Source organism: Tetrao urogallus (genome assembly GCF_951394365.1).
Source record: "Tetrao urogallus genome assembly, chromosome: 5".
Lineage (NCBI taxonomy): Eukaryota > Metazoa > Chordata > Aves > Galliformes > Phasianidae > Tetrao > Tetrao urogallus.
Genome location: NC_136818.1, coordinates 49,239,747 through 49,262,331, shown reverse-complemented (window position 1 = coordinate 49,262,331; position 22,585 = coordinate 49,239,747).

Sequence of the window (22,585 nt, the reverse complement as noted above, 5' to 3'; positions counted from 1 at the left end):
TCTGATGGCCTCTCCCAGGGAAACTGAATCCCCAGCATGGAGCAGTGACTGCTATAATTGCTGAAAGCAGAAACAAATGTGCATTCAGGAACTATCTAATAATAACCTTTACCCTCCTTGTCCCTATCCTGTCTATTTTCTATGTTTTGAACTGTTACATCAGCTACATGGAAGCCAGAAAGTAATCAGACAAGGCTGAAACCTGAGCAGAACAGATGAAATTATTTCAGTCCCTCCTCACAGCAAGGAGTTCCATGAGTCGGTGGCATTTACATGACGGCTTATAAACAAACTTTCTCATTCAATGGAACACAGACATTTTTCAAGGTACACACACTGGACATGCAGAAACTCTGAAAAAGCCAGGTATTAATGCAGACAAGAATCCTGCTGCTTGTAACTTTCTTACCGCATTTGAATTATTATTCTCTCATCTCCCAGTGGCAGTCTGCCAAATGCCTCTATCTCTTGAACTGCTCTTTTGTACGCTTGCTCCAATACAAGCATCAGCATGCATTAATATTTCTATTTTTGCACAGAGCAGCAGTTCACAATATGACAAATATGATAGCACAAAAACAGAATTTAATCGAGGCTGCTGATGACTGGAATCACATTTTTCCTGGTGGGAAGTTAAAGGATTTTGACGAAATCTTAATAGACTAGAGATCTTTGTTATGTGCAGATTTGGGGATTCAAATGAGCACTCACTGGAATTTACCCTTTTTACTAAATACAAGGTATTTAATCTCTCTACTCAGGATTCATCTTGATTTCTTGATAGAGAAGAATATACTTAAGAAAGGTTTGTCACATTCCTTGGCTCCCCAGCTCACTCCTTTATGATTTTATCTCAAGTTCAAATACAAATAGTTTTCTATCATTATTCCACAATGAAACGTTAAGATTTGGCATTTAGATCTCCTTTGAAAAGAGAGGATACAAGTTTATACACTTTTTAAAAATAGAAAAAGCTCTTTCATTTATCCATTAATTGGAACACTTTTTAGTGCAAATGGCTTGCTTCTAGCTAAACATCCCACTCTGGAAAATTTATCCCCCACACTGCTCTTGTTTCTATTTAACTATAAGAAGTCAGAATCCAAATCCTTCATTTCCCAATGTTCCCTTTAATTATACAGCATCAGAGCTCACAGTATAACCTACATCAAGTGTTCTTCTCAATTCTGCCTTCATGACAAGGCATTTCAAAGGGTGTGTGGAGGAGGTTTAAACTGCTTACTGTAAAGGGGCTAAGAGGATGAAAGGCAAGAGACAGCCACCATGTACAAAGATTCCTGCAAAAATCAGTGTTCTTATGTGTTTGAACAATGCGTCCTTGTTTTTCATTCTAAGTGACCACTTGTTGGGTATAAAACTATTTTGGGACAGCAAAACCTACAGTGTTTCAAACAACCAATTTCTTTTAATTCATTGAGTTGCAGCAGGTGAGATGACCATGTTAATTCTTGCTGCTCTTAACAAAAAGCTGGGATTGTCAGGCAGGACTGACAAGTTCCAATTAATGGTGTGGCCAGCTCTGCTTGGGAAGGTCTGTGGGGAATGTAAGTAAGCCTTGTCCAAACTGATGTCCAAATGTGGCCTCAGAGGTTACACAATATACAGTTATATATGTAACATTAAAACAACTAAAAAATAAATACTGTATAAAGGTCTGTCCTTTTATGCCAATGTCAGGGTTCCCATTTGTCTTCTCCTGTCCTTTCAGAGGGAACTTCAGAAAAGGCCACTTGTGGCTGACAGCTAGCATGAGGTAAGCACTCGCACCACCCGCTGTCATTTCTAAAGCACGATTCAAGGAAATTATTCTTACCTCAGCAAAAGCTATAATCACATTTCATCAGAAGGAAAGGGAGCTTTTGGAAGCGCCCTGTGTCCAGAACATGTACCACTGCCATCTACAGGAACATCAAGTTGTGAGTCAGCTACTGAGCCCAGACTTTTCCCTAAGTACACTCACAGTCGTAACATTGCTTCTGACTAAGTCACTAAGTCTGACAGTCACACCATTGCTATTATAGTTTTAAGTCTACTATTTGTGGCCTTGATTTTGAGGTAATACCAGAAGATACAGGTACCAGTTTAGAGATCTTAGTCACTGTTACATTGATGAGAAGGGTATTAGTCAAGAGAGTCATTTTTTCACAAAGCCATTCGCTTTCCAAATATCTCAGATCATTTTCCGCTGGGAAGGAGATACCCTCTCTTGAGCAGAGGTAACTGAAGCACTGGAGAGATGAAGTGTTGGCACCACCTCACTCCCCAGTATGACTGCTCTTCCTCACCACAGCTGGTCATGCAGGTGAGCTTGTTGGTGGCCATTCTGTGACTTGAAGCTCCTGATGACTACAGTGGGAGTTAGGCCAATATCAAACACTTTTCAAAAAAAGTGTCTGAGATGTATCTCAAATTTATTTTAATACTTTAAAAAAGGCTTCAAAATAAGGCCATTGTGGAGAACACCATATCAGTGTCGAGTCCATGCAGTTTGAAGGATCACACAGAGAGCCTTGAAGCACACTTGGTTCTCTTGCTTTCAACTTACTGAACACATCTCCCATCTTCACTAGCTCCACCAGGGCTTTCTGCCAGCTTCTGTAGTGCAGTTAACCTTCCTGAAATATGAAAACAGAAGAGGAAGAAACCATGTTCTCATCCGCTCATTTCTTATAGAAGCCAGGAAGTGCTGAACTCACTGATCAGTATTGCCTAAGAAGATTTTCACCATTACTGTGTTGAGTAGGAAACAAATTTTCACTCAGACTTGTAGTGGAAATAAAGCTGTAATTACTTTCTGGAGAGCACAGGCAGTCAAGTCAGACTGTGCTACTCCAGGTTCAAAAGAAGAGACTGAATGAGGCTCTTCTTTTGGCTCATCTGTCATTTCTGCTGCCCTAATACGAGTGGTCTACAGAACTCCTTGTGAGAGCATATCAGACTAAAGAGAAATTCTCAAATGTCATTATAAGGCACTTGCAAATGAGCCAAAGTGTTAAGCCTTTGATTTCTGGAACTACCAAATGCTGGCTCGAATCCCAACTCTAGCACACTGTATGCATAACTAGGACATACACTGAGCAAATCAACAAGAGAAAGCTTCTCCTTCTTAGAGTTCAGGGCAACAAGAGAGCCACTTTGCACTTAACAGTTCACTAACTGCATCTGTAATAATTCTCAGACATCTTTTCTCCACTGCATTATCTTTTATTTTCCTGTCCCTGAGAAAACCCTGTCAGTCACCCTCCATGACTCACAGCCTAGGTCAGATGCTCTGACCTGAATCTAGCACCCATAGGTCTCCACATGGATGTTCAGAAATGCTCAGATTTAGGAAGCTCTAAGCATACAGCGTACATCTGATAAGGTTAATGTTTCATTGTCTTGTTTTTGCTAGTGATTTAAGGAGTTCCCAAAATCAAAGAGCAGCACAATCCCAAGGAGTTTTTTTTGCAGCACTGGCCAGGAGGAGCGAGCAGGGGTATGACAGCTGAAGCATGTTCTCTAGCGAGACCAAGGCGTTAGCAAGTGCTAGAATTGCACATCTCAAGGCCAGTGAAAACACAGTTTGTACATACCTTGAATTCTGAAGATTAAAAAAAATGGAACCATAAGGAACTTGCTAGGTAACATTGATATTCCCTTCTTTTTTGACAGTTTAAGTGTGGGTGAGGAAGAAAGGAAAAGAGTTTTCATCTGGAAATGCTTTTACAATGTGATGTCATCCAAACATAGAGGATTAAATTCTCTAATGTAGGCTGACATAAATCAATTGCCTTAAAGCACTAGATTTGGCCCAGAGCTGCTTCTGTCTTCTTTTGGTCATCAGATAATATATCACTAGTTACTTTTGGCATCACTAGGACTCCTTCACTTCATTCCCAGAAGACAGAACTGCTATGGAGTTACACGACTGAATAGGCACCTTCCATCTGATTTATGTCTCTGATCACTGGACACTGTCTCTCTGTTTACCTTGTCAGATTGAGCTGCCATAAAACTCAATAGCAGAGTCAAATTTTAATAATGCAATTAAAATCAAGACAGAAATCTTGCACTTTCTAAATAGGAAACAGTCTAAGGTAATAGCGATATATCTTATGATATATCTCAACTATGTGTTTTTCTTAATTCTTATTATTCTTTGCTAAATAGAATAAACAGCCCACACTGTATGGACTGTTAAGGCTGTGTTTGATCACTGTGGTAGGAATATACTAGATAGCTGGGGGTGTGTGCATTTCACATCCCAGAAGAACTGGCAATTGACAGACCAAGGATACAGAAATTATCACTTCAATAAAACTATGCAGTTGCTTTTTTAGAGACCACATGGGATAAACAGTCATGGATTTTCAGGACGAGTGGCAAGGAGTAAAGTACCAATAAGTATATAATCAACTGGGCTGAAAGGAGCACAATATAATTTTTCCTATTTTGTGGAGAAAGTGGTTTAGATTCTTCCCTGTGATTTTTTCTGCTTTTTTAGTTGATGAGGCCCACTTAATTTCTTTAATCCACAAAAGAGAAGCTACAGGCTCCTCAAAGGTAAATTGCAATCCATTTTGTGGCTGTTTTCTGGATTAGTAACTACATGTTAAAGGAAAACAAGCTTTCATGAATTATACATCCTTATTGGTTTGATTTCTAAAGCTCTTGACATTGAAGGTATAAATAATCTAATTAGTCTTTTGTACAACAAACCTTTCCTTTCTTCTAATGAGGATAGTGTGTTTTAATTATGTTACCAAAGCTAGGCCACAAATTAAATAAATCCTGATGTGGTTGGTTGGCAACGTTAATGTATCTCCGTTTAGCATTAGCACACTAATGGTTAAGTTGGGGAGGACACGTTCTACAGGTCCTTTGGGATTTCTGCTTTTTCTTCCACAGCCAGAGGCATGAGAACAGGTCTGCTGAGCAGGACAGTGTCCAGACCTCATGCCTTGCAGGATGTTATTACAGACTTGTTTCCAAAGGACCTTTCTTGTATCACTCCTTAGTGGCAAAGAACTCAATAAACTTGCATTTCAGGTGCCTTCAAGCTGAATGAGCAAAGGAGATAAGACCAAAGCTGAGGGAAGAAGCTGTGTTTTGAGTTTGATAAGGAACATATGATTCAGAACAGGTTCCCAGGAAGACAGGAGATAGCACCTCCAGTGCAACTGGATGTACTGTGTGCAGTAAACTACAAGCTGATGACACACATCAGGCTTTAAGTTACCAGAACAGCGAATTTAAGGGTTGCTTCCTGAGATACTCAGGATGTTTTGCAGCTGTTCTTTAGGGAACCGAGAATTCATCCTGCCTAACACCAATGGTAAGCCTTTGCTAAAGGGGATTCCATGAAATATGAAGTGCATTTTAAGACTTTGAGAAAAATCTAAACAGGAAACCAACAAGCAGCACTTCTACTTCGGGGATTTATACAACAAAGTCAATTCAAGAAACTCTCTTTCTGCTTTACCCATATTTTTATAAGTGCTAATGTATTTTGATGTGATAATGTAATTCATAGAATTCCTCACCAAAGTTCTCTGATTTTAACTCTCTTTCTGAAAGGGCAAAGCTAAAAATTAAATATTTTAATGAATTCATTAAGTCAGATACTCCACACATACAATTAAGCATGGAAGGAAGCCTGTAGTTTTCTCACATTATCTTGTTTCACAGTTATTATCAGAATACAAGAAGAAAAATTATTGAATCATTCATTTTACAACTTTGGCAGCAATACCAATGAACGTACAAAGCCATTCTTTCAAATAAAAGCCAGCTCTGATTAAAGCAAACAACAATTTCCACCACAAAAATCTACATGTACATGAACGTTCACACTTCTGTTGTCCTTCTCTTCGAGAAGAGTGCTTTACAGAGCACAGAGAGAGAAGGGGCTGAGACTATTACAGGGTCACAAGATAAAAACTGGGGACTGAGGCTGTGCCACAGGATGAAAACATCCACTATTGAGCCCCAATGGGGCATAATGATGGACAAGAAGGAAAAAAAATGGAAGGCAAATATTTTGACCTTTAGTTCCCATTTGTTTTGGAAGTTGCTAACTTACAAGGAAATAATAATTATTATTATTTTTAACTGAGGAGACAAATCAAGAGAATTTCACTTTGAGTCAACCCAACTTTTTTTTTTTTCATCTAATGATCCCAAAGCCCCAAATTATTTAGGCAGATCTAATTGCAAGCTATTCCCTTAGCTTGCAGAGCTTGGAGGAAATTCTTGTTGGTGCTCAAAGGGGAATGGCTCCAAGGCTCAATTATAGGAGAAATAACACCAACTTATGGGAAAATCCTCAATGCACAGTTTAAGAATGTAAATTTCAGTTATCCAAGGTGCAAAATGTATTTCAGCTGCAAGGACCTTCACAAGTCCAAGCATTCCTTCATTGTTATTAACATCTGTATAACTCAAAAAAAAAGGGTAAATGTGTTTGGGTAATTGTTTATCAACAACAGGAGAGCTTTCCAAGTAGAGCTGGAACTTCTCAAAGATGTAGTTTCTCTGTAATTGGACAAAACGGGGATACCTTTTCTCCACAACTCAAGTTTTACTGGCACAAATAAAAACCTATAAAGGAATTTTATGGAATCCCGTTTCATTAGAATACCCTCCCTTCAGAGCTCACATGCTAATTTAATATTTCCTAAAGTTACTGTTCTGTCTGAATTTTCACCTTCTCAACTTACTGAAGTCTGTTTGTAAAAGCCATACACTCGTGCAAGTGTGAAGACAAGAATTTTATTAAAATGTAGTTTTGGAACAGGAAAAGCTGCCTGACATAGAAAACAAAGTTGGAAACCCAGAGAATCTCAGTCATTGAGAGTAAGTTGTGTTGTTACTATCACACATTACTGAGGGTATTTAAAAGTAAATTCAGGTGAGATTAGTGGAAATTACTGACTTTCAAAAACAACGAAGATACTTTTTGACAGTTGATTCAGATACTTTTCCCACCTCAAATTGCAAGGCTAGCAAGGATCTGAAGAAAACTCAATTATTTGACATAGGTGGGACGACTGTTAAACTGGTAATTTTATTGCTGCTTCTGTATCTTTCAAGTATTCGTGCTTCATGTTCTTTGTGTAAGCAGTAAACATAGGTATTGATTACTGCTGAAGAAAATCATACTTTTGGCTATTGGTCCAACAGAACCTAAGTTAGTGTCTGCATGACAATTTTCAGACAAAGAAACCAAAGTCTTTCAGTGGCCACCTCTTCTGTTTCTACTTGTATCACTCATAAAATATTTACCTGTGCTTCAAGTACTGGACTGCATGGAAGAAATTTGGTTTTAAAAAAAATGGGGAAAAACACTTGCAAATCTCAGAGAAAACCAAAGCAACCACTGCTGAAATTTCCTGCTTATACCTTCTCCCCATCACTTGGACCATACTTGCAGCCCATGAGCCTCTTTCTGTATTCTCAGCTGTATCAGCTGGTGCTGGGATGAGAGCAGAGGAGGAGAGTTATATCTGCCGTGAGTTGAACTCAATCTTTATGGGTCCCCACCAGCTTGGGAAGTTCTGTGATTCTGTGAATCAATTAGAGTTGCTCTTTTCTCCTCTCCCATCTCAAACATAAAAAAAAAAAAAAAAAATACACATGACGTGACAATACAAGTTGTATTTTATATTGGACACTACCAACCAGTGAATTTCCAGTTGCCACAAAACAAGCAACACTTAACATTATCTTTCAGCAGGAAACTACTTACCATTTCGTTTTCAGTATTCGCTTTCTACCCAGATTCTGAAATACTTATTTAAAGTCACTGTTTCAGTATATCACTGGTATTAAGTATAGGTGCTAGGATAGCTGCAGAAAAACAAGAGCAATACGTAAATGAATATAAGTAGTAGTGAGCTTAAGACCGTTCACAAAAGCCAATTTGCACCTTTCTTTCAGTTTCAGGGAGGTATTAACATAAGCCGACAGTGCCATGATGTACTCTGAAATGAATATAAAGCCACGTTATTCTTAGAGAATCAGTGCTGGGAGTTTGGCGGAGTTTCCCCATCCAGCTGGAGCTGATTGATTTATGGCAAGGGGCTGTAGTGAGCTGTTGTGCCTCACGTAGGACGCCCCACCTGCACTTCCACAGCTGCCCACTGGTACACAGCCCCTGACTTGTTTGTAAGCTTGAGATCTACCTTGTTACTTTGAGCTGCTCAACAAGAAGTTCAAAGCAGAGCATGAGAAAGTCTAGTAGCACAGAGACAGAATGGAACAGAAGCACATACAAAGACACCACTGGGGGACACTAAATGTTTTGGAAGGGCAGCATAAGGGATTTACCCAGCTGTGATCTGAGCACTATTCCTGGGTGACAGTAAGCATGGTCATCAGGTATAGGAGGTTCAAGTGAGAGCAAATTCAACAGCCTGGGACTTGTCATGGAGATGTTAATGGGGAACACAGCAGTGCAAGGACAGATAGCAGAGGGAAAAGCATTCACGGGGAAGCAGGGCCCAGGAAGACATCACATACAGCCAAATACGATTTATTTAGTCTGGCAAAGTATGCATTTGAGGTGGTTTCTTAGTTTATGTTCCTTCTTCTCCACCGGTGCATATGACAAAGATTAAGATAGACAGGTGGGTGCAGCTGTAGCAGAAGATGTATTCTACTTTCAGGACTAAATCAAAAGTTTTATTTTAAGTGTCTCCATCTTCTTTTAATTTCCCACTATACTCAGTTCTTGCCCACCCATCTCTATGAATTTGTAAAGCAAATGTTCCACTTCGGATGCTGATCGCTCATTATCTTTCTGCTCAGGGTTCTAATAGAGGCAGGGCTCAAGACAAAATAGAGTCTCCTTTCAGATTCAGGGCTGAGCCCGTGTAACGTCCTCAGTTGGGATCAACTCTGTTCCCTCCCTAGGAATAGATCCCTGAGTGCACCACCGCGCAGATAAGCAAGCATGGCTCTGCAGACGAAGCTACTTCCTGCACTTGTGCACTTGCTGGGATCTTATATCAACTTTAAAGAACAGATGCCAACAATCATACGTAAGTGATATTAAAATGCTTCACATTTTTGTCTCACGTCTACAGAGCTAATTTTAGTTGATAGAAGTACTTCCAATTGTGGATATTTTAGTGTTTTATGTTTATTGCAGTACTTACCCTTGGTAGAAAGGCAACTGTTGTTTACACAACAAGAAAGACAAAGCTATTAGAAGCTATTTACCCTCATGAGCATTAATCTAGGTATTCATATGGCCTCTGGCTACATGAATATGTTCTTCTAAAACAGGATTTGGGATTTAATCTGCAAACATATTTAACAAGTGCCAACCAAGAGCTCCCTGAGCAAGCCTCTGCACATGACAAGTCAAATATGCAATTCAGAAATAGAAACTCAGAATAAGGTTAATAGAGTTTTATAGAAAAAAAGGTATTATGTTATATAAAGCTCTGAAGACTGGAAGAACAGAGGAAACTTCTTGATATATAGACATAAAGTTTATATCCTGGAATAATCCAGAGACTCAAGAGCTCACATGGCACACCACATAGCATAAGATGTTCACCACATCCTATTTGTACAAGAGCTATGAATTTGTTTCTTTTAGACAGGAAAAAAAAGTTATCATCAGCAGATACTTGCCACTGCGTTTCTGTATTTAAGTGAGAAATGAAAAACGATTGTCCATAGAGATAATTTTTTTTTTTTTTTTCTCTTTTCTTTTTTCCCATGGGAATTCAGGTCAAGGCACGCAGGAGGCTTTCCAGAAGGCATCCTGCAGCAGCACAGCTTGCTCCTGCAGGGGACATCTGAACGGCTTTGGGGGTCCTGCACAGCAACAGGAGCAAGTTCGAAGAAAATTCAGAACAGCATGAAAACAAGAGTAATGAGGAGAGAAGTACAACCCCAGCGGATATTTAAGGTCTGAAGGGCTACAGGAAGGGAAAAGTATATGATTCTTTGTTTTTTTTAGGTAAAAAAGGTAGGTTAGATTAGGTTGTGATTTGGATTTAAGCTTCTGAAGTAAATGGAGGTGGAAAGATAGTAACGTTAAGGCTCTGAGATTTAGCAATGATCAAAGAGGGATGAAGAGCTGGCTGGGTGCTATATGAAATACAATGTAGGCAAAGGGGAAGATGGAAAGTGAACAAAAGGAAACTGCCACCTGTGCAATAGCAAACTCAAAATTGTGAGTAATGGAGACAAAGAGAATAAGCTCACATTGGGGGAACTTAGAGCTATTGGAAATTTAAAAACTAGAACCTTCAGAGCGGGCTTAGCCTCAGGATTATTTTAAAATGAAAGTAGAAAATGAAAAATATTTGGAATAGAAGAAGGGAAATTCCAGCACCTTCTCTCTAATATGAAAGAAATAAACAAGCAAAGGAAATAGTAGGAAAAGCCAAGAAGTAAGACTTACTTGTTTAAATGAATGATAAAATTGTCTTAAAATAAAAAGATGATCAAAACAGGATAAGAGCAGCCTACTGCTGTATTTCTGTGAGAGTCCTATGACCTGATAGGACTCCATTACAGATTAAAAGCAGCTTCCAAGTATCTGTCTACCTTGAATTAGGTATTTTGGTACCTTCATATCATTACCATAAAATGGACTTTCTGCCTGACCTGAAAACAAACAGTACTGGCTTTTACTGCAGTTGGCAATACTGGGATTGAACCTGAAGCACCTTGTAAAGGTCAGCAGCAAGAAATTTTATCCTGTATTACTCAGTAGCCAACAGCTGGGGACAAGAGCTACAAGTTGTTTTCATTATCACTGTCAGAATTTTAATACCATACCTTATTCACATGATAATAGCAGGGGAGCTTTATTAGAAAGCTACGAACAATTACTGCTGCAGTCAGAGGAGGGTGATAATCCCCCTAGTGTTTCACAGTTGAAGCCTGATGATGGCTCCTATACATTTAGCAACAATAAAACTTCACTGAATTCCTTGGAAGAGTCCAATATAAATGTGTAACCTTGCTTTGTTATGAGACATCTGGTACTGTCTGATACAAGAAATTCTAGAATAAGTGTTTTGAAACAAGTTAACAATCCCTTCCACGCCACAAATCACAGTAATCTCTAAACTCTAAAAGCCTACATCTAGAAAAATGATGAAAAACATCCCAGGGAGTTCTGTTCCCAGCCAGACATCAGCAAGGAAAGCAGTTGCTTATGGTTTTATCAAATTAATTTCAATAGTTCCATTTAAAAATTCACAATTTCTCCACTAATATTTTGCGAGATGGCCTTCACACATTCAAACATTTATCATTTCTCTCCCATCCAGGCAGTGCCGCTGCCTGTGTTTCCTCTACCCATTACATTTGGTTTACTCTAGGTTACAGGGTTTACAGGGTTTTTTGCTCAAAACCCTGTAAAATCATGAAATCAGAGAACAGAAGGAAGAAGTTGATCAACTGTTTCAGGTCAATTATGAAGACTAAGGTAAGCATTTTCCAATTTTTCTGTCTTTTCATAGCCAGTTGTTCACTGTTTGAAATGACTCACCCTTGATAAACAAGATGATGAACCACCAGGTCTTGAAACAAACTGGGGGGAATCTAAACTCCTCTGTCTTGCATCATGAATAGCAAGTCCACTTCCCCGACACCTCGTGCGCCCGTTTTTCTCACCCCCATTTTAGACACTTGTTCACAATAGTTTTCCCAGGTGATGTTTTCTACTTTTTTTTCCTCTAAATTTTGCCACACTGAAAAAATAAAATTAAAATAAAAAAGCATGAATGAGTGCTTTCTTTCAGGAAACAACAAACACACTGCTCTCCCTAATGTAACGCTTGGAGTTGTGCCTGATAAAGAGCATTGGAGCTGATCCAAGCATAAGCTTGAAGCTTATATCCTTGATATAGATACTCTCCACATCCACCCAAAAAGATCAAGACACCCCTAAGGAACCTCATTTAACTTCTGAGAATTTCAGACTGGATCTACTGTTATGTTCTCTTTTTACTGAATATACGGACTGAAGCAGACTGCTTAGTGCTCTGATAACCAAAGCACGTTGATCCATTGAAATCTCTTCAGTTCTATTCTGTCTAGGTTCCTGCACCAGCTTACCAGCTGAGTGCCTTCCAGTCCAGCATCAGAAAGCACATTTAACAGTCACATATGCTGAGTGTTCTTACCTCCTTGTTCAGGAGAATGATTTGTTTTGGTAGATTTTTCCCCCTAAGAACACGCATACTTCTATGCTCGCATTTAAGCACAAAGATACATTCTTGGAATTTGTTTTGTCAAAAGTTGCATTGTTCTCTTTTTTTGTGAGAGTGTTTGTGAGTTTGTGGAAGAATTGTTTCAACATCTTGGAGACAGGAAAGATTAACCTCCTTCACAAATCTGCATGTTGAAGTGCACCTACTGACCATGGGAGACTTGAGCAACAACTCCACAGGATAGAGATAGCTTAACTGTAAGAAACAGTCAAAAATCCCCATTCTGTGTTGGCTACAAACACAACTGCTCTATGGCAAAGATAGAGCAGTGCTAGCAGCATCTCCAGCACCATAGGATAGAGCATGGGTGCACACAACTGGGTGAGCACTACAACAGAAGCGCATCCATGCATGACAGTGCCCAAACTGACCAGAGTGCTGCCTGCAGCCCTGATAACAGCCCAGTACCTTTTGGAGCTCAAGAGTAAGTGGGGAGTGGCTGTTCTGAGCAGAGCTGCCCTTTGTAAAGTGCAGGGCAGTGCCTGCTGCATATGAAGTATTGAACTGTGCACTGTTACAAAAAGCAGCCAGACTCCTTGAGAACAAAACACGGTTGCAGCATCTTCTCTTATTAGAAGTGATACCACATCCCTCTAATGCCTGAAACAAATAGGAAAACTACTGGGGGTTTTGTGCCTATAAGTAACGAGATGCTGCAGAAGCATTAGCAATGTTAACTGTGGGTGCAGCGAGAGGATCACTCCCATCCTTGCAGAGGCCTCACTTGCTATGCAGTACTTCAGGCTCTGTTCACAAGAAGACTGTTGTTTTAACAAATTGCAAGGCTGAACTGCTTCACATCCTCAAGGCTGCTAACCAAACAAGTATTCTACCACAGCACAGCAGAGCCTTGGTAGAACCTGAGCAGTTCTCCAGTGGCTGTTCTAGGAGCTCCTTTCCCTCTTCTCTGCTGGCAGAGACATGGGGTCCTCAGTCCAGAAGGAAGAGGCCTTGAGTTTTTGCTCCTTGGCTGCCAAGACCAGCAGGCCCAGCCTGCTGGGAGGCCTGAACATTTTGAGCACTGCTGCTAGAAATTCCCTCAACTCCTCAGCCTTCAGCATCTTCTCCACTCACTGAGCTAATACTACAGTTCTCACTTGCCAAGAGTTTTCAAGTCAAACTGCCCCCCAAAGCCATTGGTGCAATTCTTTCATGTCAAACAGCAGCACCACAGGGTACCAGCTTAGCTCTTCAAAGATACTCTTTAAGGCATTTTCCTGCAGATGACTGGATCCAAACAGCTATCTGCAGGCCTGCAGTGGCAGAAAATTAAACTACCAGGCAATACTATTTGGATTCAAGCATGAGCCTGCAGATTCCCTGGCCCACAGCCAAAGCTGGGTGAGCACTATCACAAAGGAAAGCTAAAGTTTCTTCAAAGCTGAGGATAGATTTCTGAAGTTCTTGAAGAATCCAGTCTCCCCTGGGGGTTGGGAAGACAACCACCAAGCATCAGATTTTTTAGATACTATTCACAGTGAACTCCAACTAGATTAGTCAGTACATCTGTTACCTATCACATGCACCACTTCTTCCCCATAACTCCTCTGTGGGAGACATAGCCCTTCCCATTACGGAAGCACCAGACCAGCATATCTCAAACACATCCAGTTTGGTCCTTTGGTCCATCTACATCTAAAAACAGAAGAGTGGCGAGGCACTTGGTCCGTTTGTCCTTGCTACCAGTCTTTAGCCTTCTTGGTCATACATTTGTGGTGACTCTGGATTGGTACCCACTGCCAGGTACGGCCTCTGGATAAACAGAGAAATTGGAGTATCTCAGGAACTTCGCCTTCCTCAGGGCAGTGCTTGCACAAGCACATGTAATATTCTGCCTCATCTTTTGCCTTTTTACTTCAAGTCATACAAACTCACACTTGCAAGACAATAACCCAATTCCAGACAAAGGCAGCCTGCATTACTGAGAGGTGATTCAGCTGTACCACACTTGCAGGTAGCACTAAGGTGCCCCCAGAGCTGTGCTCCTCACATGCCAGCATTCAGGGTACGTAGTTATGCATGAAGATGTTCAGGGTAGATATGAAGTCTAGACTCTCTCACCCTAGGGTATATGCAAACCTGCCAAGATCATGTTGAGATTGCTTTATCCTTTTACAGCATAAGCTGGGGGTACATTATATCCATTACAAGAAAATAGCTCTTTGCTCCCAAGGTATAAACTGAATGGCAGTTGAGGTGGAAGATCCTACCATCATTGATCTCAGCATTCACTGTTTGCCTTCCTCAATGCTGCATGGAGAAATCCTACATCTGCTTTTGAGTGCCCTGCTTTTCTTCTAAGTGAAGACACAGCTCTAGGATCTCTCTCTAGCAAGAGAACTAGGGCTAGAGAACATGCCTTCTCAAAGTGGGATTGCAAAGAGTGCCCAGATTGTTCTTCAGCCACTGCTTTGCAGACAAATCTCCACACACAGAGCCCACAGCCAGCTATGGCTGTCACATGCCTTTACTATTCAAGAACAAAACCCTTAGAAATTAGCATGTCACCCTTTACCCCTCCCCCAAGCAAGATGCTCTTAAATCTCACTGTTGCTGCCAAATTGGCATGCACACATGGAAGTTTAAGTGAATAAGTTCTGTCAGAACAAGCAATCGATTAATAAAATTTGAAAAAAAAATAAATCTAGAAAGATAGGATGTCCAAGCCTACCCAGATGTGCTTGTGGAAAATACAGAAATTCCACAGCCTGTGCAGAGAGACCTCCTGTATCATCTGGCTCCAACATGGGATTCATGATTTCTAACAGTTACATTTATTAACATTTATTAACTTTATGACAGTCTACACGTTAAACCAAGTATCTGAAACATACAGTTTTCCCCATCCCAAATTGCTTTCTTTGAAGGTGCAGGATGTGAAGGAAATGAAGGAGGTGAAGGAAATGATGAAATCAGCACAGTTACTCTTATTCATCCTCCCTATAACGAGCTGCAGTGACACGTATCCAGGAAACCATTGCTGGCAGGCTGCCTGCCCAGGGACACAGCTGCTGGAGCTTCATGAGGAGCAGGCAGAACCTACCCTGCTGAGGTTCTACCACACTTGGATCTGCAGAACACAAGGAGCACTTCTCCCTTCTTCCCCTCAGAAGCATGGCAAAGGTGCCAGCCACCAGGCTGGACTGTGAACACAGGGCTATGTAAAGCAAAGCAGTGAAACAGCAAAAATAATTACAGAAAACAGCAGGACAATCCCAACAAGTGAAAAAGGCATGTGCATGTAAATAAAACCCCAAGTACTTTCTCCTTTATGTACTTCCTATCTTGTTTCTCAGCAGCCCCACGCACTAGAGCATTCCCTCCCTGTCTGCCCACCAGCAATAACAATGCAGCCTCCCATTTAAAGTCTACCAGTACAGCCTGCTTCCCACCCCTTGGCCAAGCTGTCATTTCTTTGCCTCAATGCCCACCTCAGGTAATCCCTTTGGATCTTCATGAAAAGCACCGCTGTGCTGCTGAAGCAATCACATCAGATCTTATACCAGCTGCATTCACTAACAGTTGACAGAAACAAAGCAAAACTCCCTCATCCCCTATAGCAAAGATATATATATATTTTTGAAGTAATCCCTGAAACAAAACAGGAATATGTTCTTTTGCTTCAAATAATACCATTACACAACACTTCTTCCACACAGTCTATTGTGAGTGTTTTTCCAGTGCCTGTGCAGTCAGTTATTTCATAAGAAGGTGCTTTATGTGCTATCTGAGGCAGCATTCATACAATCCCACATACCCTCACTGTTGCTATGGAAATCATTCCTCTTTAAGCCAATGTGCAAATGCAGGTCTTATTGCTGAATGCAGAGGCTAAAGGTGTGCATGAGTCAAGTGATTTGTTGTGTGTTACTCTGCAGCACCTCTGTGCTGCAGACAGATGCTTGCATCAGGAGCAAGGCATACAGGAAGTTGTTAGTAGGATAAAGACAAGGCCACAAAGCCACAGGAAAGCTCTGGCTGAAAACTGCAGTCCAGCATGATTTGGCTGCCCAGCACCTGCTGCAGGTGACATAAAGGACAGGATCCAGGCACAGGACATATCAAGCTTAGAAATGCTGTGGGATGTACATTTGAGAGGAAGGAGAAAGTTGCAATGTACTATGTCAGATTTAAGGCAGACAGTATCCTGCCCTGTCTATAGACTTTTTTCCACTTAAATCTCAATAATAAAATTAAACTTCTGATCTGGACTTGCTGTTAACTACAGTGGCAGCAGAGGTGTCAGGAGAGCATTCTGAGTCCAGTAGAGAGTCATGTTCACAAAACACCTGAAGAAGACAGGCTTTTCCATACCTACCACACTTGGAAGCAATTTCAAGTATTCCTTGAGATCTAAGGCTAAATACCAAAGTAAATACCAGAGCATTCCCAACCAAAACATAGTTTAACATCAGCAGTTGTTTTTCAGTAACAGCCTCTGCCCTCCCATAACGTAACAGAGGAACTTACTACCTCCAGCACTCAGTAACCTCTCCACCAGCAGAAATAGAGAGACAGAGAACAGCTTACATCAGCCAGCTGCAGAGCCCCTCTGCACCCCGCTCAAGCACTTATCTGCTTGGGGTTTGTGGTCATCATATCTTCCACAGCTGACAGCACACTCGACACCTACCTTTTACAGAAGGCTGCAGCAGAGAAAGGCAGATCCATCAAAAAGTGCATGTAGGGTTCTTTTCTTCCATCCCACTTACAGGACTGTTCCTGCAGAAGATTGGCAAGCCATCTGTCACTGAAACTAAAGCCACATCCTACCCCTTTTCTTACTCCTGCTACTAGAGCTGTAAGTGTCACACCCATCCTGTCTTCTTATTTATTTAAACTCACCATAGACTTTAGGGAAAAGCACTGCAAGCGGTTTAAAGTTATAGAAGTTTTTATGTAACGGTTCTATCCATCAAACTGGGGAAAGGCAATAAGCTGAAGAACAAAATACAAACACAAAACATCTCAGCTCATGCAGGAAATAACCTCAAAGCACATCTCCTTTGGGGCACTGTTATACATGACCATTAGACACATAACAAAGGAAACAACCCATGAAGTTCTCCCTCAACCAGAGCTCAAAACAAAGACAGCACTTACTTCAGCTCAGATGTAAGAAGATTACTACTGTAACTATGAAAACCCAGAGCTACTTCCTCTCTGGCTGATCGCTCCATACAACCCACCTGTCCCCTACCCTCCTCTTTTTCACTGCCTGCCAGGAGAGCAGCAGGTAGGCATCCTAAGCAGGAACACCTGTGGGTTCAGCACAGCTTGCTAGCAGTGTGCGGGGGTGCCAGGGATTTAAAACAAAAGGACACAGTGGTGTCTTGTAAAGTTTGTAATGAGTCTAAATATCTGTGATGAACATCTTTATGCTGTGTTTGGATGGTCAGTAGCATCTCAGTATTCTCATAAGCTGTTACACTGTTCTATGAAAATAATCCACAAGTAGAGGTGTTTCCAAATGCTTTAAGAATCTATGGTATGAATGTTAATAGATTACATAAAATCATGCTGTCATAAAGGAGAACACTGTGATTGGTAAATTAATATCAGAATTACCCACAGGCTGCAGCCCTGTGGATGTATGTCTTTTGTGTTGTGGTATGAACATATTTACTATTCCTCAAATGGTTCCAAATATGTAGGTGAGAGATGGAGAATATAAATGATGTAAGGTAAGAAGGGATTTAATTAGAAGAGTATAGAATGCTGGAATATGGTATTGTGGATTAGAAGCTCACTTGAACTGTTAGAAAGACTGTAAGAGAAACATAGAAAAGGAATAGTAGAGGAATAGCTAAGAGTAATGTATGGTTTCCATAGCCACCATTTCTTCTATTTTTAGTATAGCACTATTCATGCTGAATCATGTTGTGTCAATTTCTGAAATGTAATTGTGAATGAATTTCATTCCCGCCTAACATGATCTGTTCAGAACATTCATAAATGCAGATTCAGCACCATCATCAATGGGGAAGGATCCTTCCCATGTGCATGAAAGCCATACTTCAGATCCTCTACGTGTCGTAATTAAACTCCATTTCAGGAGAAGATATCTCTTATCTGATAACAGACCTTGCTGTGCCTCTTCACACTGATCCTACAGCACAACCTTGCACTGGTCCATCTGGTCATCAACACATAGACCGCAGTTGGAACAACAACACATCATATACACTAGGAGCATTTTCATCTGATGTGGCTGCTAGTCAAATTAAGGATGAGTGCTGCTCAGCTTCCCCCACAACTCCCCTTGGCTGCTGAATTTATTTTATGGGAGCGTTTGTCCTGTAAACAAGAAGGAAATCTTGTGGGAGTTCTCTTCATTTTAAAAATTATTCCAGAAACTTTTAAAGTTAGATGCTGCATAATGCAGTGTGTCCATCCATTCAGAGGAGTAGAGTTGGGCTCCAGTATTTTTTACGCCACAAAGCAGAGAAACCAAATGATGCTTCCTTCTCATCTGAAGGAGCCTTTGGTTCTGAGTTCAAAACTGACCATCAAACCTAGATTTGGAGCTTGAGAAAGATGAAAGACGGACAATGAGATTTGGTTACTGTGTGTGACAGACTACTGCTTCAGGAGGAAACCTCCCAGTTAGTTGGCTGATAAGCACCAGGAAATTGCAGCCAAGTTGTCACTGTGCATGCAGCAACATGGTTCCAAATGTTTTATTAAGTCCAGGACATCCAGCATGTGCCTGAACATGACACATGATCAGAACAACTGTGCAACCACCCACTTGTGCTTGGAGTGAAGTGTCCCAAGGGCTCTGGATCCCACGCAGTGCAGGGATCAGCACACGTGAATGTACCAGGTCTGAAGCATGGAAGGCATCGCTTTGTAACCAGCCTGCACTCTGACCACTGTACACTCTGGAGGTTTTTTGGGTGGTTTGCAGTTCTGGCTGCAAATGACTGTGATGCAGTGAAGCAGCAGGGGCAGCTATCTGGCTCTGGAAGCTATCCATAATCTATAAGGTCTGGTAATGCCTATAACGTTAGAATCCAGACCTTGGGTAAAAGGAGGCATCCGCAGGGGCCTGACCTTCCTGCTTGGTAACAGCAGCTCGTGGCCCAGGAGCCTGGATGACTCCAGAGTGACAGCTCAGTATCCCAGCTACAGAGGAGAATACATAGTTGTCCCTATGCGACACGAAAGATGACACTGCTTACAGCACACAATTTTAGCAATCAGACATTTGTTATGAATACGTAGCAGCTGCAGTTGCAAATAGTTTGTGGTGTGAAGGGTTTCCATTCCCTGTATGTACAGAGAGAAGGCAGAGCCAGCAGTTGCTGAGGTTATAGTCCTCAGCCCAAACCCTATGAGCTTCTGACCCCACGTAATTTGCCTGGTCCTAGTGGCCCTATGGGAGTACAGCTGTGGAGGTGGTGTTGCCTTGCTCTGGTGGGGACGGGTGTTCCCAGCTCCACGTTCAGCCCCTCACAGCAGCTAAGTTTGTCCATTTCTGACTGGTACTTTTCACAGTTACTTGATTCCTCTTTCTCCCTTGGGACTATTATGTCTAACGAAAACCTCGTGTCCTTTTGAAGATACTGTTAGCAGTTATTCCCTTTCATCCCTCATGCTCAAGCCATCCTAATGTGGAAGGAAGCATGCTAAGATTGATGAGATCATAACAGTCATTCAGCCTCACAAAAATTTAGAAGCTAGCTGTTCTTGCAAGCTAGGAAGAGATGATCGAGGAAGTTCATCCAGATGCTCTCATCTCTCTTCCCTGAGCAGAACTGATATTAGTATCTTGTTCCTGTCAGCAAAATCTTCTGGCTGAGTTTTTGTATTCTGTTGCCTTTGGACGAATGTTCTCCTCCTTCTGATGCAGAGGCAGGCTGTGAACTTCAAAATGGTGATATCTGTGGTCATTAATGCACCTAGTGATACCTTCTATAGGATGTTCTCCCTTGTATGATATCTCTTCATGAGCCACGTCACTGGTTGGCTGCTCACAACTGTCAGGACATAAGTGAGATAAATTTTCTGTGTGCTGGTCAAGGAGAGGGTAAAATGTTTATTTGTCATCCTAAGTGAACTGGGGCAAACTGTCAAATCCAGTAAAGATACAGCACAATCTACTGGGAAGGTGGCCCCTATTTTGTGGTTATTGGGCTATCAAAAACCAGTGTAGACTAACAGATGATTTGGGGATTTGTTTTTAAATGATGGTGCTCGTATGTAGTAACAGAATAGCTCAGGGGCTTTTTCTGTTAGCAGCATATCTGTTTTGGATATACTAGCTCAGCCAGCTGGTTTTTAGCCAGTTCGAGGCAAGAGCTGATTATGGGGGAGGCTTCACACTCACTTATGGCATCTTAAGGGGCTGACAACTCTTTAAGTACAGCCTTCAACTCATGAAAGTTATGTACTGGATAGCTTACTACCTGAAAAGAGAAAAACAGAATAACCTGAGGTACAGATAATCAACAGGTAAAACTATAAGTTCATTATTAAAAAAAATTGACTTATTTGCTTGAATGGAATGCTGAAAGTACAAGAATATAAATAAAATGTAAAATTCTAGGTTTGAACATTTTGGTTTAACAAACTCTTTTTGACTATTCTGACAGGTACAGAATTATAGACCCTACTAGCAGCAATTGGTCATTCCGTACTGATTGCATACTAATGTTTATTTTTTTTTTGTCTGGGATAACATTTATGTCTGTGGCTAATAGTTCATTAGTCTCCTTATGCTTCAACAATCCATACTCCACTAATTCACTTACATTATCAACTCTCTATATAGGCTGAATTTATGCAATTTATGCTTTATGTCAAGATGAAATTGGCATGTCCTTACACAGTGATTAGCACTCTGTATTTCAAAGCCTGTCAGTAGGCAGTGGAAACCATCAGCTCATAAAGAAACCAGTCAGGCTGCTATTTGCTTCTGCACAAGGATGCACCTTGTGGTCTGTGATAGAAAACTCCTGATAAATGCTGAAACTAAACAATTCCTGTGTTCAGAGTGGGCTTTCCATTACTTCTCAGGTACCTCTCAAAATAGATTTTATTCCTCAGCAGTCTGGGGAAGAACATGAGTCCAGATTTGAGTTCAGCCTGTAAGTAAATAAGATTATTTAAAGTTGAATAGTGTCTTTTTTTCTCAGATCAAAAGTCAATGGAGCATAGAATATGCTTGCATTAGTCCCCAGTTTTATGTTAAGAAATTCTGTGACCACCGAAGTAACCACTTCAAAGAAAATGCATGCCTAAGAGAAAGTACTCATTAAGCTCTTCATTGTTGCCGCCTTCTTATTTTCCAATAAAAGATTATTTCTGATGAAGTTGGATCTTCCATCCTCTACATCAGTCTATTTTCTCAAGTTCTACTATCTCTTCTATAACTAGAAAGATCATCCAAGCATGCTCATCATTGGCCTGTTTCTTCCTCAGAAAACTGTCTGCACTGAAAGAACAAGACAGGGTTGATAATCCATAATACATGGGATGGTCTTTGGCCTCTAAATCCAGAAAGGCAGTTTCTAACATAAAGAAAATGGGAAGTCTTCTGCAAGTTTTGGAGTACATGTTTTTCTCTGGCTCATAAACTGCTAATGCAAGCCACATGTAACTGTCTCCCATGGAAAAGCCACCTGAGTGAAGAGCGGGTGAAGGTGAGTCACGTGTCGTCACATGTCTTGGTCCTCACTGAGCCTCTGCTCTCTAGCACAGATAAGAAACAGGAACAGACATGTGAGAGAAAAGTGCTAAAGATGAAACAGAAGTTTGAATGTTATTTTTTTTACTGAACACCTCTTTTTTTTTTTTTTTTTTTAAACTTGTTCACCTGTGATATTGTGATAGCAGCTTTAAAGAGCTTCTTAAAGGTAAGCAGTGACTTGTCACTGGGGAAGTGAGGAGTCTTCAGAATGCGCTATGTAAACTTTATTGGCTCTCTTTATGTTGTATCTCTGGAAAGAATCTATGTTAAAATGTGAAATAGCAAAAAAAATCCTGCATCAGATGTTTCTTCAAGCCAAGCCAACATGCAGATCTTTATATGATAAGTCACCCTGGGGAGCTGAGGAGCCTGGAGTGGTCACAGTCTAGATCAACATGTCAGTATGCCTAACACGGAGGCCGTATGGATGGCTATGGCTATCATTACTCAATTAACATGGTGCAGTAATTTAGCTTAGTCATAAAATTTCTTGACTATTCATCTGTTCAGTTACATATCCGTAGGCTTACACTTAAAATCTCCAGAGACACCACATGGAGTGATTCCACACAACTGTAACCACGTTATGAACATGGAGGCCATTTACAGAACTCAGGCTGAGAACCTAGAAGTTAACTGATGCCAA